The sequence below is a fragment of the Macaca thibetana genome, chromosome X, assembly GCF_024542745.1.
Source record: "Macaca thibetana thibetana isolate TM-01 chromosome X, ASM2454274v1, whole genome shotgun sequence".
NCBI classification, from domain to species: domain Eukaryota; kingdom Metazoa; phylum Chordata; class Mammalia; order Primates; family Cercopithecidae; genus Macaca; species Macaca thibetana.
In genome coordinates this window covers 22,782,112-22,803,120 of record NC_065598.1, presented here as the reverse complement: position 1 = coordinate 22,803,120, position 21,009 = coordinate 22,782,112, and the positions used below count along the sequence as shown (strand labels likewise).

The 21,009-nt window shown below is 38.4% G+C and overlaps 1 long non-coding RNA gene across 1 annotated transcript in view; it reads left to right on the top strand.

Moving 5' to 3' along the window:
- The first annotated feature begins 12,130 nt into the window (after window positions 1-12,130).
- The window catches only part of LOC126946734 (uncharacterized), a 52,959-nt gene continuing 44,080 nt past the window's right edge, over window positions 12,131-21,009 (top strand). Inside the window, exons 1-2 of the long non-coding RNA XR_007722744.1 lie at window positions 12,131-12,246; window positions 13,756-13,855. This is a non-coding gene — a long non-coding RNA (uncharacterized LOC126946734). The remainder of the gene's footprint in view (window positions 12,247-13,755; window positions 13,856-21,009) is intronic.

Sequence of the window (21,009 nt, the reverse complement as noted above, 5' to 3'; positions counted from 1 at the left end):
AATTGGTCTAGAAATGAGGGTCTTGCTTATCATGTTTTATCTCTTAATGACTTCATTGAGTGTTTCTCTTAAAGCAAAAAAGATCCCTTGTTTCATTAGATTACATGCCCTAGAATCAGAAATTCCCTTTGTTTGTTCTATAAATACAGTGAAGAAAAAAATATGCATTGAAGAACAAGGCACCTCTACAGTTTTCGGATCCAGGGAAGAAGGGGAAGGTCAAGTGGAGCAAACACACTGGTTATGGTTTGGTAGGTTGCAGGAAACCTGTGTTGATGAAAAGTCAAACTCTGTAAAATATTTGAAGAGATTTATTCTGAGCCAAATATGAGTGACCATGGCCTGTGACACAGACCTCAGGAGGTCCTGAGACCATGTGCCCAAGGTGGTTGGGGTGCAGCTTGGTTTTACACATTTTGGGGAGGCATGGGACATCAATCAAATACATTTAAGAAATACTTTGGTTTGGTTCAGAAAGTCAGGACAACTCAAAGTTGGGGGGTGGGGCTCCAGGCTACAGGTAAATTTACACATTTTCTGGTTGACAATTGGATGAGTTTGTCTAAAGACCTAGGATGATAGAAAGGAAATGTTCGGGTTAAGATAAAAGATTGTGGAGACCAAGGTTCTTTTGAAGTCTTATAGTGGCTGCCCTTAGAGAGAATTGATGACAAATGTTTCCTATTCAGACCTTTGAAAGGTGCTAGACTCTTTTTTAAATTTTTTTATTTTTTGAGACAGAATTTCACCCTTGTTGACCAGGCTGGAGTGTAATGGCGTGATCTTGGCTCACTGCAACCTCTACCTCCCAGGTTCAAGCAATTCTCCTGCCTCAGCCTCCTGAGTAGCTGGGATTACAGGCATGCACCACCACGCCCAGCTAATTTTGTAGTTTTAGTGGAGATGGAGTTTCTCCATGTTGAGGCTGGTCTGGAACTCCTGATCTCGGGTGATCCGCCTGCCTTGGCCTCCCAAGGTGTTGGAATTACAGGCGTTAGCCACTGTGCCCAGCCAACACCACATTACACTCCTGTTTTGGAATTGATGAGTATTGAAGATGTGGTGCATGCATGACTCTTAGTCAGTCTCTTCAGGGCTGGGAGGGCCTGGAAGAAAAAGATCTAGCTATGTTAATAGAGATTCTTTACAGATGCAGATTTTCCCCACAAAAGACAGCTTTTCAGTGTTGTTTCAAAATATGGCAAAGACTGGGCAGGGCGCAGTGGCTCAAGCCTGTAATCCCAGCACTTTGGGAGGCTGAGGTAGGCGGATCACCTGAGGTCAGCAGTTCGAGACCAGCCTGACCAACATAGTGAAACCCGCCTCTACTAAAAATACAAAAACAAAAATTAGCTGGGTGTGGTGGCACGTGCCTGTAATCCCAGCTACTCAGGCGGCTGAAGCAGGAGAACTGCTTGAACCCAGGAGACGGAGGTTGCAGTGAGCCGAGATTGCGCCATTGCACTCCAGCCTGGGAGACAAGAGCGGAACTCGGTCTCAAAAAAAAAAAAAAAAAAAAAAGGTAAAGAGGCTGCGGCAGCTCGCTCATGTAATCCCAGCACTTTGGGAGGCTGAGGTGGCTGGATCATGAGGTCAGGAGTTTGAGACCAGCCTGGCCAACATGGTGAAACCCTGTCTCTACTAAAAATACATACAGTTAGCCGGGTGTGGTGGTGGGTACCTGTAATCCCAGCTACTTGGGAGGCTGAGGCAGGAGAATTGCTTGAACCCTGGAGACGGAGATTGCAGTGAGCTGAAATTGCACCATTGCACTCCAGCCTGGGCAACAAGAGTGAAACTCTGTCTCAAAAACAAAAACAAGCAAACAACAACTATATATATATATATATCTCGAGAGAGAGCAAAGAATTTGTCACGTAATGTTATGCCAGAGTCGGACTAGAAAGCAAGTCATGATATACAGGTTTAAATAAAAGCCATCTGATGAGAATTTATGGTTGGTAGGGCATGTCTCCTCAGACCCCTTAGATAGGAATTTGGGCAAGATAAAAGAAATGAGAGCTTAGTTCTCTCACCTGCACGTTCCCCGGGGGGTTTCTTTCCTCTTCTCCCGACCTCTTTCCCACTATTTTGCTCAGTGTGAGATAATTGCTCATTGCTGTTTGCCATAAACTCTATGGATCCCTTCCAATATCATCACCACAGATGGAGCAGGATGGCCTCTATCAAAGCAGGTGAGAGAAACTCCCATGAGGGAGGCCAAGGTGTCATTTCCTGGGACTGAAAGGTCAGTATTCCCCTTATTTACTCTTCCCCAGCAGGCTGCTCTGCAGGTCACCTGGCAACTGCACTTTTCCTCCTTAGATCCAGTCTGAATGTACTCACAAATGGCACTCTAAAAATGGCATGCCACACATAATTGCCTGTGTCAGTTGCCAATCGATTTTGTGGGTGACCAGTCAGCTTCTTTGATTAGGGCGCAGAGTAAATGCTACCAAGGTTACTGGTTGATTTCTCCTTTGTGGTTACATATTGGATCACCATCAGGCCTGAGTTGTTAGACCCAAGGACAAGTGCCAGTAGAAGATGCAATACCGCACAGCAGGAAAACACAGTATCTAAGTGTTTTGACAAGTGAGCAGAACATCATGATAAAGATTCTGGAAAGAGAGATAAAGTCCAGCAGGGTACGTATTTCCAGCTACTTTGCTGAATTTTACGTCAGGAATAACCAAAGCCAGTGGAGCAGGAGCTAGTAGCACAGTCTCCTGGAGGTTCTGAGACATTAGTATGATTATGAAAACAGTGTTGAAGGCAGATGTTCAGTTATCAGAAATGGGATATTAATATGGGAATTGAAGCAAGGTGAGTCAAAGCCTCCAGACTTGGTCCCAATGTCACAGCTGAGCCTGTGCTGCTATATATATATATTTTTTTTGCACCTAGGACTTGAGGGAGGGCTTGGCCTTCATGTGGAAATCAGTGGTTCTCAGATGAAGGAAGAGGAATGCAACTTTTGGGAATCAGGCTGGACTCAAGAGACTCTGCCTAATGGAGGTGCAAATAGGTGTCCTTAGCCGTAGGGAGATGGTTAAGCGTGCATGTAGTTAGAGATTCTCAAATGTGAGCATGCAACAAATCAGGTCTTGTTGGACACAGAACAGTGGGCTCTACCCTAAGCCTTTCTGGGTCAGGGGGGCTGAAAAAATTGCATTTCTAATGCATTTTCAGCTGATGCTGATGCCCATGTTCCAGTGCCCACACATTGTTAGTCACTGATGTAGACTAATGCCATTTCTTCATTACTGGAAGAGTAACAGAAGAATCTATCCTGGCTTCTAGTTCAAGAAGGCAGACTAGACCTAGGTGTGTTTTTTTTTCCCCTCCCTCCTGAGAGGGCAATAAAACAATAGCTAAGGAATAAGCCCCAAATATGGACGAGAATCTCAAATTTTAGAAGAAAGAAATGTATGCCATCCAAGAAAGAGGATGTATGTGTGTTGACAGACAAAACAAAGTGGGAAACAGCAAGCTAGGAAATGCAGCAGGAGTCTGTAAGAAGAGGGAAAGTTGATTTTCCCAGATGATTCTTGGAGAGTGCCAGCTCAAAGTTAGCAGGAATAACGGAAGTTGGAAGTTGGAAAGGTAACGTTAAAAGGGAGTGGATATGGGGGAAGTATTATACAACACATTATCTACAGAATGGATTGTACCAGTTGACTCCCCAAAATCCAATATCTCACCCTCCCATTGTTCAGTCAGGCAGAGGGTAAGTCATTCAGCTTTTTACTCTTAGGCAAAATAAAAAACATATGAAATGGCATGGTAGCTCATACCTGTAATCCCAGTGATTTGGGAGGCCAAGGCAGGAGAATTGCTTGAGGTCAGGAGTTCAAGAACAGCCTGGGCAACATAACAAGACCCTGTCTCTACAGAGAAATGGAAAAAAGTAGGCCTGGCGCAGTGGCTCACACTTGTAATCCCAGCGCTTTGAGAGGCCGAGGCACCTGAGGTCGGGAGTTCCATTTTGAGGCAGATCACCAGAGGTCAGGAGTTCAAGATCAGCCTGGCCAACATGGTGAAACCCCATCTCTACAAAAATATAAAAATTAGCCAGGCATGATGGCGGGTGCCTGTAATCCCAACTACTTGGGAGGCTGAGGTGGGAGAATTGCTTGAACACAGGAGGCGGAGTTTGCGGTGAGCCGAGATCATGCTATTGTACTCCAACCTGGGGGACAGAGCGAGACTCTGTCTCAAAAAAAAAAAAAAAAAAAAAAAAAAAAAAAAAAAAAAAAAAAAAAGGGAAAAAGTTAGTTGGGCATGGCGGCATGTACCTATAGTCCTAGCTACTCAGGAGGCTGAAGTGAGAGGATCACTTGAGCCCAGCAGTTCGGATTGATAGTGAGCTACAATCCCGACACTGCACTCTAGTCTGTGTGACAGAGCGAGATCCTGTCTCAAAAACAAAGTGAAACAAAAAAACATATGAACAAACTTCACAAACTGGAAATACTTTTATTTCATAAAAACAAAAAAATTTCCTAGGAAGAAATAAGACTACCCTGGTGTATGTTGGTATCCCTATTCTCAAAATTGGAGGCCTTCCAAAATACAGTCTCCCAGTTAACAATCCCCATGTATGTGCAAAGAATCTTTATCCAGTAAAAAGTCTAGCAGGATAAGATCTACATGTAGGCCACCAACTGGCTTTAATTATGAAAGCATAACCAAAGACCAGCAGACATGTGACAAAAACAGCAACAGATTAAGAGGTAACAGAGATCAGAGACCAGTTGACCCTAGAAAAAACAGGTGGTTCTGGAAACAGATTAACACATGAAAAGTCTATAGTTAGTATCCTCAGAGTGATGAGGAAATACTAACTATAACACAAGAGCAGATAAATATGGAAAAGAAAATTAAAGAGAAAGAAAGAGCTCTTGGGCATTAAACATGATTGCCAATGTATAATTTCAAATAGAAGTTTTAGAAGATGCAGCCAATGACGTCTCAGAATAGAGAGAAAATCTATAGCAAATATGAGAAAAGGTAAACAACACATAGGATGGATGATGGATGTGGGAGAACTAACATCTAGCTAATAGTAGTTCTAGAAAGAGAATGGAAAATAAAGAGGAAGAAATAAAGACATATTGGAAATACATTTCCTAAAGCTGAAAAAAAAAAGAAATGTGTATTATATTGAAGGGAGCCAATGAATATGGAGAAATGAATGGAAAAAGACATAAATTTTTAATTTATACACATTATAATTAAACTTAATTTACACACATTATAAAATTTTAGGACATAGTAGATGAAAGAAGATCCTAAAAGCTTTGAGGGCAGGGGCAGGATTTTACCTGCAAAAAATATATGAAACCAGATTTCTCTTTAGCACTCTGGAAGATAAGAGACAACGGAAAGACTAATAAAAGGAAAAACAATTTTGAATTTAGAAAGTTAAACCCTTCCAAGAAGACTAAAATTAATACTATCCCAAATTGGAAGGAGGATAGAGTGAGATAAATTTTATAAAGAGGTGGGAAGAGAATTGCCAGAAAAAAATAAAAATTAAACCTATTGCTAATAGTTTGCTTCTGGGGAGTGGGACTGACCTATGTCTGTGCATGGCAGAGGGTAGGAGGAATTGTCATTTTTCATTATCAATCCTTCAGATTACTTTATTTTTTTATTAAGGGCACGCACTACTTGTCCAAATTTTAGAAGAATAAACAAAATCCAAATGTTCTTTGCCACTGAAAGGGGACTGCAGTTTTAAGATAACATGCATGATGAACACACAATTTTTATTATGAATTCTTCCATGAAAGAAGCATTGGCTGAAATAGCTGCCTGTTCTTTAAAAAAAAAAAAAAAAAAAAAAAAAAAAAAAAAAAAAAAAAACCTGAAGATTACAGTGCAGAACTAGCTGTTTATATCAGCAACAACAGTCCTTTTTCCAGCTCTGTTAAGCTCATCTGCTTAGCTGTATAAGAAGTCAGGAGTCAAATTTAAAGAGAGGCACTTTATTTGCATCCTTTAAGTGGGCTCAAGGCTTAGTATACTTTTGCAAACTCATAAAACGTGCAAATACAAATGTGAAAATATTCCAGTATTGACTGCCAGTATTTGAAATGAAACTACACATCACTAAATTAGCTTTTTACAAAATATATGGCAAATAAGAGAATGACTTATCATAAGATCAAATTGTACATACCCTGAGTTATGGAGCCTGTTGGTCAGTAACTAGTGTGGCTTCAGAAGAGCAAGCATTCTCAAATCTAATTTCCTTCTATGCCAGAGAGACAGGCTTGGTAAATGAAGGAGAGGTGATAACAGTAATCTCAAATGACTGGAAGAAAACTCATATAGATGGAAGGGAACACTGCGCTTGCTACATGGCTATGAACTGCTACCCATTTTCCTGAGGAATATAATTCAGATTGGGGTGTATTCATGCACTGCTATCCCCTAAATAAGATTGTTAAGTGGGATCCTTTAATGGTTACTTTGGAAATAAGTTCTTTGATATTCTCATGGGTGATAGAGTACAGGATGTTCCTTTAAAAAAAAAAAAAAAATTAAAAATAAGCTAAACAGAGGGTGAGAGGGAGCAGAAGCCTTTGACAATAAGGTAACTCTGTTCATTGGCCATTTCTGTTTCTATTTCTGACCAACTGAGTAATTTACATGTGAAATGGATGACTATAATAATGGTTGCACTGGCACATGTAGACACAAGTATCAGAATTTAAAGTGAAGCTGGTACACTGGAGAAGTCACTGGAAGAAAGAATGACCACAGGAGGAACAAAATAGGCCCAGAGAGAAAGAGCAGGGAACATCTGTTTAGATATAAGGAAATCAGGAAATGCTGTCTGGATTCTAACAAGTAACAAACTGACCACAATATTGGGAGACAGACTTACATGCTTAATTGAGTGCTGTGTGATTCATTACTTATAAAACATAAAGCATGGGGAAGGACATTGGTAGGGTTCATGTGAAAACAAAGAAATAAAGTTAAGACCTACGAGGAGAGGATGAAGAAGGTGAAATGCTTCAGAATAAAGGAGAGAACACCTGATGAGGATTTAAAAATGGTCTTCAGAAATACGATGACATTTTTCACGGAGCATGGGTATTCTTTTTTACTGAGGACAACACGGTAGTACATAGTTAACATTTAGGAAGAAACTCCTGCTATCATTGCCAACATATAATAGAGATCATTTGAGCCTCTTCTGATACTTGAATGATATGCAGATGGCATTCCCAACATTAACAATTCAGGATTGCTTGTCATATATATATGACAATGATATAAGAAATTGGGGCTGGGCCCAGTGACTTACGCCTGTAATCCTAGCACTTTGGGAGGCAGGCGGATCACCTGAAGTCGGGAGTCTGAGACCAGCCTGGGCAACACGGTGAAACCCCGTCTCTACTAAAAAATACAAAAAAATTAGCCGGGCGCGGAGGCGGGCGCCTGTAGTCCCAGCTACTCAGGAGGCTGAGGCAGGAGAATTGCTTGAATCCGGGAGGCAGAGGTTGCAGTGAGCCAAGATGGCACTACTGCACTCCAGCCTGGGCGACAGAGCAAGACTCCGTCTCCAAAAAAACGAAAAAAAGAAAAAAGAAATTGGATCACACAGTTATGAAAGCTGACATGTCCCAAGATTTGAAATTAGCAAGTTGAAGGCCCAGGAGAGTCAATGGCGTAATTCAGTCCCAATGCTGGCAGGCTTGAGACCCAGAAAGAGCTGATGTTTCAGTGTGAGTCTGAAGACAGGAAAGAACCGATGACCCAACTCAAAGCAGTCAGGCAGCAGGAGTTTCCTCTTATTCAGCCTTTTCATTCTATTTAGGTCTTTAATTAATTGGATGAGGCCCACCCACATTAATAATATTCTCTGGTTACTCAGATGCAAGATCAAGACAGGGCAAGTATTGGGAATGGCAATTGATATTTCTATTAGGAAATATTGGAGGCAATTGGATTAATATGCACACAATAATGCTTTATAAAAATACTGTATGAAACTTAAAGTTTCAGACAAATGTAAGTGGCATATAATGATGTTAGAGAAGTAGATCAAATTATTTTCTGGCTCAGTGTAAGCATTTTGAAGTCATCTAGAGAAAAATGAATACAAAGAGCAAGTCAATAAGATAAAAAAACGAACACAGAGTGATAGAGAATGATATAAAATCAATCGTAACATTAAATGCAAATAAGAAAGGTCAACAGCTCTATTAAAATACAAAATCAAAACAAGACATATAAGATGAATGTGGCTTTATACACAAAAAATAGTTGGATCAACTAAGGTCTGTTCGTCAATGTAGAATATGAGGCTAAGAGTTGTTATTTCAGTACTGGAGAAAGTAAATTTTACAAGCAAATTGATTATCACAATAAAAGATAAACAACCCAAACCAGAATGTTGAATTCATGTGTAACAACTATAGTACCACAGACATTTAAGAAACAAAACAAAATAAAAAACATGGACAGATTTCTGAGTGTCATTAGAGATGTTTACTCTGCTTGCATGTCACTTTCCTCTTTGACATTCATATTTTTTATCCACTTTCCTGTCACTTGATATTACACCCACAAATCTACCTCAGTATTGTGTTATTCCTCTAATCTTGGTTCCCAGGAACCCTTCCCCATAATTGGGCTCTATGTTTATTCTCAGAAAAAAATATAGAAAACAAAGACTTGAAGTAGAAATTACATTATTTAACCATGCAAAAAGAAAAAGAAAATTTTATTTTAGAGTAGAATAATATATTTTATTGTTAAGTCTATGTAGATTTTAAAATAGAAAATAATCACAGTGGCCAGGCACGGTGGCTCACGCCTGTAATCCCAGCACTTTGGGAGCCAGAGGCAGGTGGATTGCCTGAGGTCAGGAGTTTGAGACCAGCCTGGCCAACATAGTGAAACCTCATCTCTACTAAAAATACAAAAAATTAGCTGGCCATGGTGACGGGCGCCTGTAATCCTAGCTACTCGGGAGGCAGAGGTTGCAGTGAGACGAGATTGTGCCATTGCACTCCAGCCTGGGCAACAAGAGCGAAACTCAGTCTCAAAAAAAAATAAAAAATAAAAAAAAGAGAAAAGAAAAGAAAATAATCACATATGTGGACACAGAGACACTAAGATAACAAAAGTAATTGCGGTTGTTGTCATTACTTTCAATGGCAAAAACTGCAATTATTTTTGCACCAAACCAGTACTACATTTTAAGATCAGTAGAAATGTTAAAAGCTGTAACACAGGACATCCACATGAAAATGGAGCACTCTCCAAATAATTTCTGGATCAGGAAGGAAATCCAGTACAATAATAGCAATAAAAAATGTAAATGTAACATCAAAATTAATGTGTATCAGAAAGTGCAGTTAAATTCCTTTCTCTCTGAATATACATAGTAATAAAGTAAGAAATATAAAAATAAGAATAAGAAATACAAAAACAATGAATTCAGAACACAGAAAACAGAAAAATAACATAAAATACTGAAAAAATAAAAATAAGTAAAAGAAGAAGGAAAGGGACAAAGTACACTGAAATACATACATAAAATAGAAAACTATGAAGAGATTGAGAACTAGTACATAATTCATGACCAAAATTGACAAAATGTATACATCAGTGGCTCAATTAAAAAATAAGTAAAATCACAAATAAAAATATAAAAATTGCATACTATGTAATGCAGTACAACTAATATCCATAGGAAAAAAAATGAAGAATTTGTTAAAGATCTATCCTTAAAATAGCTACCAGATACATAGAGTTTTTGTGAAATTTCTACCAAATCATTAAGGAATACATAATTTTCATGTTACAGAAACTTTCAGCATAAAACAATGAGATAAAAACAATGAAAATACCTATTCACTGAAGTATGAAGTCAAACAAAAGAGGGGAAAGCTTAAGGAAGAGAAGATGATGAATTCGGTTGTTTATATGCTGAGATTGAAAAGCTTGTTGGACACCGTGTTTGGAGATGTTTAGTGGGATATTGGCTATTTATTCATTTATATGTGGACTATTTTTTGAAAGCTTCTTTGTGTCAGGCACTGAATACAAAATGGCCTGCATCCTTGAAAGTATTATTATGTAATGAAGGAGACAAACGGTGGACAGGTATAAACAATACATTGCTGAAAATATTATGTTATATAGGGCTGCAGCTTATTGTGGTGAGTAGTGAGAGAAACTTACATAGTGGTATCAGGGCTATAAGACGTCATCTGGCTTTAGAAATGGTCTGACCTGTTAAACATTAGTCTAACGTGCACTGCCTAAAGAAGCTGTGGCAAATTAGTTTACTAGAGACACCCAAATTAGCCAATCTGTCGAGAACAAGGGGAATATTATGGTTGGTTTGTTTCTCTCGACTTTACCAGATCTCTGGATATTGGCTAAGGGGATTGGGATGGGACCCAATCCTGGGGAGAAGTGACTGCACACAGCCAAGAAAGTTCCAAAAATTCCTATTGTCTTACTTTGGATTCTCCCAAATTAGACCCAGAGATAAGGATACATGTGTAGATAGTTTATTTGTGAGGCGATCTGAAGAAGTATGGTGAGAGACTGGGGAAATAAGAGAGGGAAAAAGGGGAAAGTCAATAAAATAGAAAGCCTGTGGTCAGTTGGGCTCAGACCAGGAGTTGGGGGGTCCTCTCAGAGCCGGCCCAGCAGGTGTCTACAACCAAAGAATGCCTGCAGGCAGGAAACACAGGATGCTGTTTATGTAGGAATTCACCTAGGAGGACTCCCAGGGACTGACAGCTTCTGCAATGCCTGTAAATACCTCCAGCAAGACTCCTGTTTCATTAAGGAAAAGGATTAAACAGAAATTATGCCAGAAATAGGAATGGTGAACACATTGGTGGTGGTGGGATTGGGATTTTGAGGGAAATTGCAGTTTGGTGAGTGTGTTGACCACAAGCATTCATTTTAGGCACACGTCTTACCTAACTCATAACAGCAAGACAAATTTCATTCTCCAGCATTCAAGGGTCTGAGTCTCTTGACTCAGTGGTCTATAATTGAATTGAGGCCAGAAACATAATTGATTTGTCTTTGTATTCTCAGTGCCTGATATATTCTCAGATACTTAATATGTGTTTGTTGAACTGAATTGTTACTGTCCTCTTGGTTAGAAAGCAGACGGGGCTATTATTTACTGACAGGAGTTGGGAAAAACCTGGGATGGCACATTTTTGTTATGACTACATACAGAGATGAATTGTCAATCGTATTTATACAAGACAGAGATCTTACCCAGAACTATGATTTGCCAATGATTAGCAAAGGATACCCAAAAGAAACCTCAGTGAATAGCACATTGATATTGAAATGCTCCAGGTCCATGAGCTGCAGCTTCCTAATCCCCTTTCCATGTCAGTATATGTTGGTGTGGAATAACAAGGACAACTCTGAGTGGTAAAAGTTAGCCCAAGAAATTAACTTAGTTTTGGGGCCTGTTGTTTCTGTATTTTGCTAGCCATATAGCCAGAAGGCCTAGGTTGCATTCTTCAGTCAGCTCATTAATATATAAACTAGTTATTTAGAAGAAACAATCAAAACAGATCAAGTATACCATGAGAAAAGAACTCCTTAGATAAGATCTGGAGGAGTTTATCTTCTAGCTAGTAAATTCTATCAGTGTTTTAATAAGGAGGTCTGGTTGAGATCAAAACCAATTAAAATATCCCTGAGGTGAAAGGCATCAAATTACAGACCCACTGTTAACCCTTTTATTCCCTACCGTGGATCCAGAATTCTGAAATACAATGTTGGCATACATAATGTTATTACATTAGAATCATTTTCCATTTTGACTGTAATTTCAGTGAAAATTGAGCTTGATAAGAGCAAAGACTTCATCTGCTTGCTTCACCAGTGCATCTCCACCAGTGCTGACAGAAGAGCTCAGCAAAAGTTTGTTGAATGAATACATTAATGAACCTAGGCATTATTTATGGTTTACCTTTGTAGTTTATCACATACTAAAATGTAAAATATCACATAACTATTTTAGTATATGCCAAAAGCCATACAAAACATCTATTATTAATTTAAACTGGAAATCAAATATTCACAGGTTGCATTTTTTTTTTTTTGGATACAGAGTTTCGCTCTTGTTACGCAGGCTGGAGTACAATGGTGCAATCTCGACTCGCTGCAACCTCCGCCTCCCGGGTCCAAGTGATTCTCCTGCCTCAGTCTCCCGAGTAGCTGGGATTACAGGTATGTGCCACCATGCCTGGCTAATTTTGTATTATTAGTAGAGACGGGGTTTCTCCATGTTGGTTAGGCTGCTCTTAAACTCCTGACCTCAGGTGATCCACCCAACCCGGTCTCCCAAAGTGCTGGGATTACAGGCATGAGCCACTCCGCCCAGCCTGCACAGATTGCATTTAAAACGAAGAAATGACGTGAAAAACAATGGAGTGGGTGAGGAAATGAAAAGGCTTTGAATTGGGACAAGAATCATGACTCTGATCATGGCTGTATCATGCATTGATGGCATAACTTTGGGTATTTTATTTCATTTCTCTGAATCATTTGTTTCTTCATTTGGAAAAAGGAGTATTTCTGCCTTATACAAAGAGCTATTGATATTATATGAGATTATGTGACATGCTTAATAAACCATATGTAAACCATATTATTTATGTACATTCACAACTTATAATAATTATATATGTGAAAAACTGGAAGCTAGTGAATTATGGCAGAAGGAAGACAAATTTAACATATCTGGTTGGGAAAACCGGAAGGCAGTTTAGAGACTTATTAATGTAAACTCAAGCCAAACCTCAAACAATATACTGCGATGAATTTCGGTTGTAATGAAGAGTTAATATAAAGGAACATAAAATGGTTTAAAATGCCGTATTATATTTTTCCATGCTACTCAGAGTGGAGACGCATTTCTGATTATTGAAGAAATGGAGATTTTGATTACAGATCGAATTAAATGTATGACATTAAATACCTTTTGCCATTCAAAATGTAATACAACGAACACAAAAAGGAGAGGAGCAGAACAGGATAGGGGGTGCTCAATATGTGCCCAACATACCTGTTGGATAAAAATACCCACTAGTTTGAGAAGGACAAAATAATCTATGGTACATCAACACAAAAAATGATATGCAAATATTAAAATGACAAGCATGTAGATAGTGTTGATTCATGGAAATGTGTTTGTTAATTATTCGAACTAAAAAAGAATATCAAAAATTATAAAAACATTACATTAGTTAAAACTAGTAAAAGTGGTTTATATATATAATATGAGACGTAACTTTGAAATTGGAGAAATAAAATATAATGTTCATAAGATTTTTTAAAGTCAATTGAGTTCATAAAAATGCATTTTTACAAGCTAGCTCTAGGGAAACAAGGCTATTTCTTTTAATATATCCACAGAGTTTTTTTTTAACCTGGAAAAAAGCATTACTTAAATCTTTCGGTGTTGCTCTGGAGGCCAACTATTCAATTAAGAAACAAATATAGAGCAAATCGGAAAACTTTAAACATGTTGCAAAATGCTATGTTCCCAATAACCCAGCTTAAATCTGTATTTTCCTTTGCTTCACATTTGGAAGAAATCTGAACTGTTGATTTGATTAAATAATTAAAGTTGAGTATTTTTTTTCCTCCCCAATGTAGCTAGGACTAAAAGCCCTGTTTGTATCTTGAAACTCTATTTTTGAATATGAGACAAATGGCAGAATTTTCCTTTTGCAGGGACAGTTTTGATACCATGATAACTACTTAAGAGTTCTAATGAGTCCTCCAAAATCATCCCTGGTGATCATCTCCACATATGAAGTACCACGTGTGAAAGGTAATTTAGCTGGAGCAACTATGACAAATTCTGATAACAAATGCACTGATTACTAAAATCGTACTGTGTAATTTCTTTAGAACCTATTACTGAACTGGTTCTATTATCTGCAGATAGTTCATAAGATAAATTGTCTACATTAAGTACATAGTTCTCAGAAGTTTGATGTAAAAAATAATAGTGTGATTAGAGCAAGAGAGTAATAATGGATGAAATTATGATATTATTGTCAACAATTCTGATTTGCTTCCAAGGCATATATACAGACATCTCAGTAAGAAAATCTGGGAATACTTAGTACATGTTAGAAGGCACGTAAGTTGAACTATTTAGCGGAATCAGTTCTCTTTGAATTGAAGAATGTGCTGGCATTGTAGCACTATCTTAATGCCAGGGTTGGACCATCCTGAAGGATATTTTTGTGTTTACTTGGTGCCTTGTAGTGCTGTGATTGATGAGGGAGGGGAATGTCTGGCTGGCTGCAAATATTTGTCATTCATTCTTTCATCCATCTCTTCTTGCCGATAGCATTTACTGGGCCTCTGCTCTTTCTAGGCACTGAGATAAATGCTGGAGATAAATGTAAGCATGATCTAGACATGGTCCTTGCCTTTGGGGAGCTCACAGTCAGGTGGGAGGGGAAAACAGATGATGTCAATGTAGTGCAATAAGACAAGTTCATGGAGGCAAGAACCAAGTGTCATGCATCCACAGAGGAGGGAACAAATATGGACTTCTCTAACAGGATGCTCTTGTACAAAAACAAGGACAGCACCATTTTCTGTACAAATCAACCAGTTTGGTCTCATGAGACTTCATTGTCCTCTTGAAATATTGTCCTCATTTGTCCCGTCCCGCGGGATCGTCAATGTAGGCCCTAGAGGAGGGAGTGGGAACTCGGGGGGACAAGAGACACGAGAAATGTAGACAAGACAGTATCCTGATCAAGTCTCGTTTATTGGTGGCAGTCTAATGCCTTATATAGACCGGCAGGGGCGGAGGTTGGGCCAGGGCGATGATGGTGGCCCTGCGGTGGGCGTGGCCAGGTAGGCCTCGGTTTCTTCGGTCGGACGTCATGTTGCGCCTGCGCCGTCGGTTGGTAATTTTCCCGGGCGCGGGATGGTGCCTGCGCTGTAAGTTGATCATTTTCCCTGGCGCGGGAAAATGGGTGATGAAGAACCAGGAAGAGCGCCATTTTGTACTGGCGTATGAGACAGCAGAACAGGGAAGAAAGTAAATCTAGGGAGGAGGCATAAAGTGGAAATGTATAGAGCTCAGGTGTCAGTCGTCAGTTATAATCGCTATGGCCGGGCCACGCAGCTCCGGACACTCATTTTGCTGTGTCAACTTAGACCCATAGTTCAAAGTCCAGGTTAGATTACATCTCTTCCTAAAGCTTCCTGTGTGGGTAAATCTTGCCTGAAGCTTGTGCTATTTTCTTGCCCCTGTCAGATAGTAGACTTTTGAAGGCAGGAACTCTCTCAGATTTGTGTTTGTTTTTCCTATAGCACTTAGTGCTCACCTGAAAAATATTAATATTCTTGGATCGTTCAAGTCATGTTTGGCCCAGATATCCATTCCTACCAGAAATAAAGAACTTCTGTTTCCAGTTGTAGGTATTAGATATTATATGTGGATTGTGAATATAGTCACTAACTTTTCTCATTCAAAAACAAAGAAATATTTGACTGTCACTGAGCCAGAATATCAAAAATTTGGTTTGCTTTATAAAATGTAGTTTTTGCCTGGGATTCATGCATAAGAATGTTGCAGTGCTCATTTTTTTTTTTCCTCAGTAAATTGATTCAACAACTGAAAGCAATGGTTCATGTGTCACTTCTCATGAAATATTTTCCAGTTCCTAATTGCTTAATGAGTATTTTGCAGAATGAGTAAATGAAAGTTTTATACTATGTGAGAGGAAGTAATGAAGAGATTGTAAAGAATATATATACATGGAAAGAGAGATGTAGAAACAGAGAAGTATATATATATTAATATATATATGTAAAATTTGCTTTCTAGTAAATATATTATCTTAGTTATACACATTCATACATTATACATTCATTTGGGAAGTTAGTATAGCATTTATTCTCTCCTGGGTGCATGGACCTGCTGGCTTGTCTGAAGGGCAAGTTACCCATGTTGAGACCCCTTCCTTGGTGCAGAGTTCCACTTAACTCCTTTGATGCCAGCCCAAGAAAAACTTTCTCTTGCTCTGGCATTGCCTAATGATGTGACTCTTAGGCAATTTCTACCTTGGGAAAGATTGTGATTGTGACAAATCTGTAATGGGAGATGCCTCTGCCTTTGGTCCTCTGCAAATAATGATGACAACTGTAGTGTATTAGTTAAGGTGATGCCAGCTGCTGGAAGAGAAAGCTCCAACTTTCAGTTTCTTAACACAATAAAAATGTGTTTCTAACTCATAGTGCTCCCCAGTAGCAGGCAGTTTTACTGTTTGTGCTGCTTGGGATACCTGGGTTCCTTTCATCTGTGGCTCCATCATCTTCCATGCTTAGCTTTCAAGACCACACAGGAAAGGGAACAGGCCATGGAGGATCACATGTGGGAGGTCTTTTATGGGCCAAGCTTGGAAGTGGCATGTATCTCTTCTGCTCATATTTTATTGGATAAAAATCAGTCTATGGCCACACCTACCTGCAAGGACAGCTGAGAAATATAATTTAGCTGGGCATCTAGGATGAAAAAATGGATATGGCTGTCAGCTAGCAGTTTCTGTTGGATATGACAGTACATCTTTCCAATTTAAACCCAGGGAAATCATAAACTCCTTAGCCTTTGTGAAGAGAACCTAAATTTACATCTGGAATTCTGGCTCAGCCAGATTGCTCCCTCATATTCAAAAATCATGTGATTGCACGTAAAGGGTTAACATTTGTCACCTTCTGGAAAGTGGCATGAGAGACAATCAGAACTATTTTGAAAGTCAGGCTTTCAGGAAATAGAGATTGGTTGAAAGATGCAATAGGGATTTTCCTATTTCGTAACAAATACCTAAGAAGCAATTTTCTCCAGCTTGGATCAAAAGGGTAGTCGTCTATTAACTGATATTGAGTCAAGGCATATTTTTATACAGTGGTTATTTTTAGCTTGTTCCTTCACTATTTTTGAATTATCTTATTCCCCTCTGGCACCCTTTCAAATGTTAACATATTGTGGTTAAGATTTACCTGATGTAAATGACGAGTTGATAGGTGCTGACGAGTAGATGGGTGCAGCACAGCAACATGGCACAAGTATACATATGTAACAAACCTGCACGTTATGCACATGTACCCTAGAACTTAAAGTATTAAAAAAAAAAAAAAGATTCTTTTAAGTGACTGTTATCAATTTGTTTCTCTTTATTGTCTTGTAAACGTGGTTGCTTAGTTCCGTGCTTTATGTATATGGAAAAAGTATCAACACAGCATACCTTAGGGATAAAAGGAAACCACAAGTAGGTTTTTTTCTAAGGCTCTGAAGTAAATACAAATGCATTTTGAAGTTGGATGATGTTAAATGAGGGGGAAATTGCTTTATAGGCCATTGGCCAGGGCTTTCCAATTTGATTAATACCTCACATTATTATTGTGAAACAATCATTACATACAGGCCTGATATAATGGGATTTCACTTTCTGGAAGAATGACCATGTAATTCCCATGTTCAACTCTTAAGTTTTATGAAATCAGGATCATTGTGTAATGCCCAGTGTCAAAACCCTTTTGTGTATTTTTATTTTCAGTGTTTCGAACTTGTTTTTCCTTCTTAGTACACATATTAAAATAATTCTTCTATGACATAAAATAAACTCAAAGCAGAAGCTACATGGGAATTGCAATGTTGTGTGTGTGTGTGTGTGTGTGTTTTCAAAAAAACCCACAAAACATAGCAAAGATTACATTCTTAAATGTAATTGCAAGAGCCCCACCTTAGTTCTTGAACTCTGAGGAAAACATAAATAGTAAGAAATGTTAGGGAAGATGGGAGAGAGGGATGGAGAAAGTGATAGAAATAGATAAGAAGAAAGAGAGAGAGAGAGAGAGAGAAAAAAAAACCTAAGGCCAATTATGGCTCTATTTCTACTTCCATAGGCCTAATAGGAAGTGGCTATTTCTTCAGAGACAGCCAAGAAAGAATGGGGAAATATTGTCATCCTAACCGTTGTCCTTACCGAGAATATTTACTCAGGGTAAGTAAGAAGTTTTAGAAAATCTCCTGCTCAAAAATATCCCAAGAAGTCCTTTGATTCAAAGATCTGCTAGGATTAAGCAGGCTGGTTCATAACACCTTCTCTGACTCAAGTAAATCTCTGTATTTGGAGTTCCTAAATCATGTGATCTGTAAAAATTTTGGTGACATGTTGGCTTGATTCTTTTAAATTAGAAATATATACCTATATAAAAGCCCCAGTCAGGAGGGAGGAAAACGCAGTAAAGAGTAAGGATAAAGGGAAGAATACAAAGCTCAGACCATCTGAAAAATGTGTTACCACCTGTCTGGTTGTTTTTTTTTTTTTCCTAGTAGGTGGGGAAGCCATGGGGGAGCTACTGTGCTGGACTTAATTTTACCTACTGATGGTTATTGAAGGTACAGGGAATTTGAGAGAATAGGAATTACCATGGCATCTGAAAATTCGTTGACATGATTAGACAAGGAAAGATTTCCAAAAATCAAAGGAAAAAACCACACATATAACTTATATACAAAGCTGAAAAGGCAATATGGATAGAAGGGGATGGGAGACTCTGGAAGTGAATTTCCAATTTCATGATTGTGAATAATTCTTTCCGGGAGCGGAAGAGGGAGGGGGCATTTTAAAAAGCTAATGTGGATATCCTTAAATTTTGTCTGATGAGTGGAATTTAAAAATTGTATTCATTAAGATATTTTAATTACAAAAACTCAAAATTTTAGACAAGTTGCAAGTTCAGTGCAAAGAATATTTTTTGTGAATATTTTGAGTAAATTGCCAGTATGATGCCCCATCATCCCTGAACACTTCGTTTCCTAAAAACAAAGATATTATTCTACATATAGACTATAAAAACACCCAAATGATGAAATTCACACTAACACAGTACTATCATTTAATTCTTAGATCCCACTCATATTTCACCAATTGTCCCAAGGATATCTCTATAGCAGAAGTATCCAGTTCAGAGTCATGCAATTAATTTAATTGTCATGTGTCTTTAGTCTGATGAGTTCACATTTAAAAAGATATCTTCTAAAAGGTAAAAATAAGAATACAAGAACAAGGTCACATTCATAAGAGTGATCTGTCCCAAAAGGATAGTGTTAATGAAGATAAAATCTAGAAATGTAAGTTATCTTCTATGCAACATGAATGAGGAAGGAGTGCAGGAAGGTGACAGGATGATAACCCACGATGTGGAGAAAAGAGAGCTACATAGCTTTGCAAATTGGAAAGGGTAAAATAGACTCCATTGGCAAGAGCAACTGCAACCTCAGCTATAAGAGAAGATAATTCCAGAGTACTTTCTGATTTTAGAAACTGTCAGATCCTGCATATTGGATGTATACCATCACTGTTTGTGTATTTTGAATAACTATAAAAAACAGCAGAGGCCAGGCATGGTGCAGCTTATGCCTGTAATCCCAGCACTTTGGGAGGCTGAGGCAGGCGGATCATGCGGTCAGGAGTTCGAGACCAGCCTGGTCAACATGGCGAAACGCTGTCTCTACTAAAAATACAAAAATTAGCCAGGTGTGGTTGTGGGTGCCTGAAATCCCAGCTACTTGGGAGGCTGAGGCAGGAGAATCACTTGAAACTGGAAGGTGGAGGTTGCAGTGAGTTGAGATCATGTCACTGCGCTCTGGTCTGGGCGAAAGAGCAAAACTCCATCCCAAAAAACAAACAACAACAACAACAACAACAACAACAAACCAAGAAACAGCAGAAAAGTAAAAAAAAAAAAAAAAACCCAATTCTGGAATAAACATCGATCTGGAGGAAATTCCTAGTAGAATGTGTCAGAGCTCTGTCCATAGTATTAAACTATTCAACATGCTGCTTAATTATTTGTTGGAGAACATACCTATTAAATTATTGTTGACTCTGGGATAGAAGATATACTGACTGACAAAATGAAGACAGAAAACTATTTTGACAGAATGGAAGGATAGATCAAAATTAACAAGATACAATAGAAGATACAGTCAACTGAATTTTGACAAAGGTGCAAAGGCAATTTATGGAAGTAAGGATAGTGTTTTAAATGAATGGTGCTGGAACCATTGAACATCAGTATGCAAAAAATAAAAATGAACCCAGACTCAAATCTTACACTTCACACAAAAATTAACTCAAAATGTATCACAGACTTAAATGTAAAATGCAAAACTATAATGTTTCTGAAAGAAAACATAGGAGAAAATCTATGTGAACTTCTATTTGGTGAAACATTTCTAGATACACCAAAAGCACGGTTCATGAAAGAAAAAAACTGCCAAGTCAGGCTTTACTAAAATTAAAAACGTTTGCTCTACCAAAAACACTGTTAAGAGAGTGAAAAGACAAATCAGCAACTGGGAGAAAATATTTGCAAATAACATACCAGATAAAGGACTTATATCTAAAAAATATAAAGAACTCTTAAAATGCAATAATAAGAAAACAAACAGCACCAATTAAAAAATGAGGAAATGATCTGAGCAGACACTTCATCGAAGAAGATAGCAAATAAGAAGGTGGCAAATAGGCACATGAAAAGATGTTTAACATCATTTGCATTATGGAATGCAAAATAAGCCCTGTTTAGGGGTTATTTAGAAAATAATTTAAGACGTCCAGGTACCCAGGATGGAATGCAGACCATGACAAAAGAATCCAACTATATCACAAATATAGGAAATAGCTTCACTGATGGGAATATGGGAAAAGGTGTGTGCCTAAATAACTTTAGAAATGACTGGAGATTGTAAAACAAAGGGCAAAAGAAACTGTATGGAAGCATTGTACTTTAGTTGATAAAGTTGTTTGCCATGGGGGGGGGTACAGATAATCAATTTTGATACTGCTAGACATGTATACTGGAATTGAATTATTAAGTAAATGAATGGCAGATGTTGAGAGCCAGGTTTCTTACTGTTGGAGTGGGAGGTTACAGACAAGCAAGTGG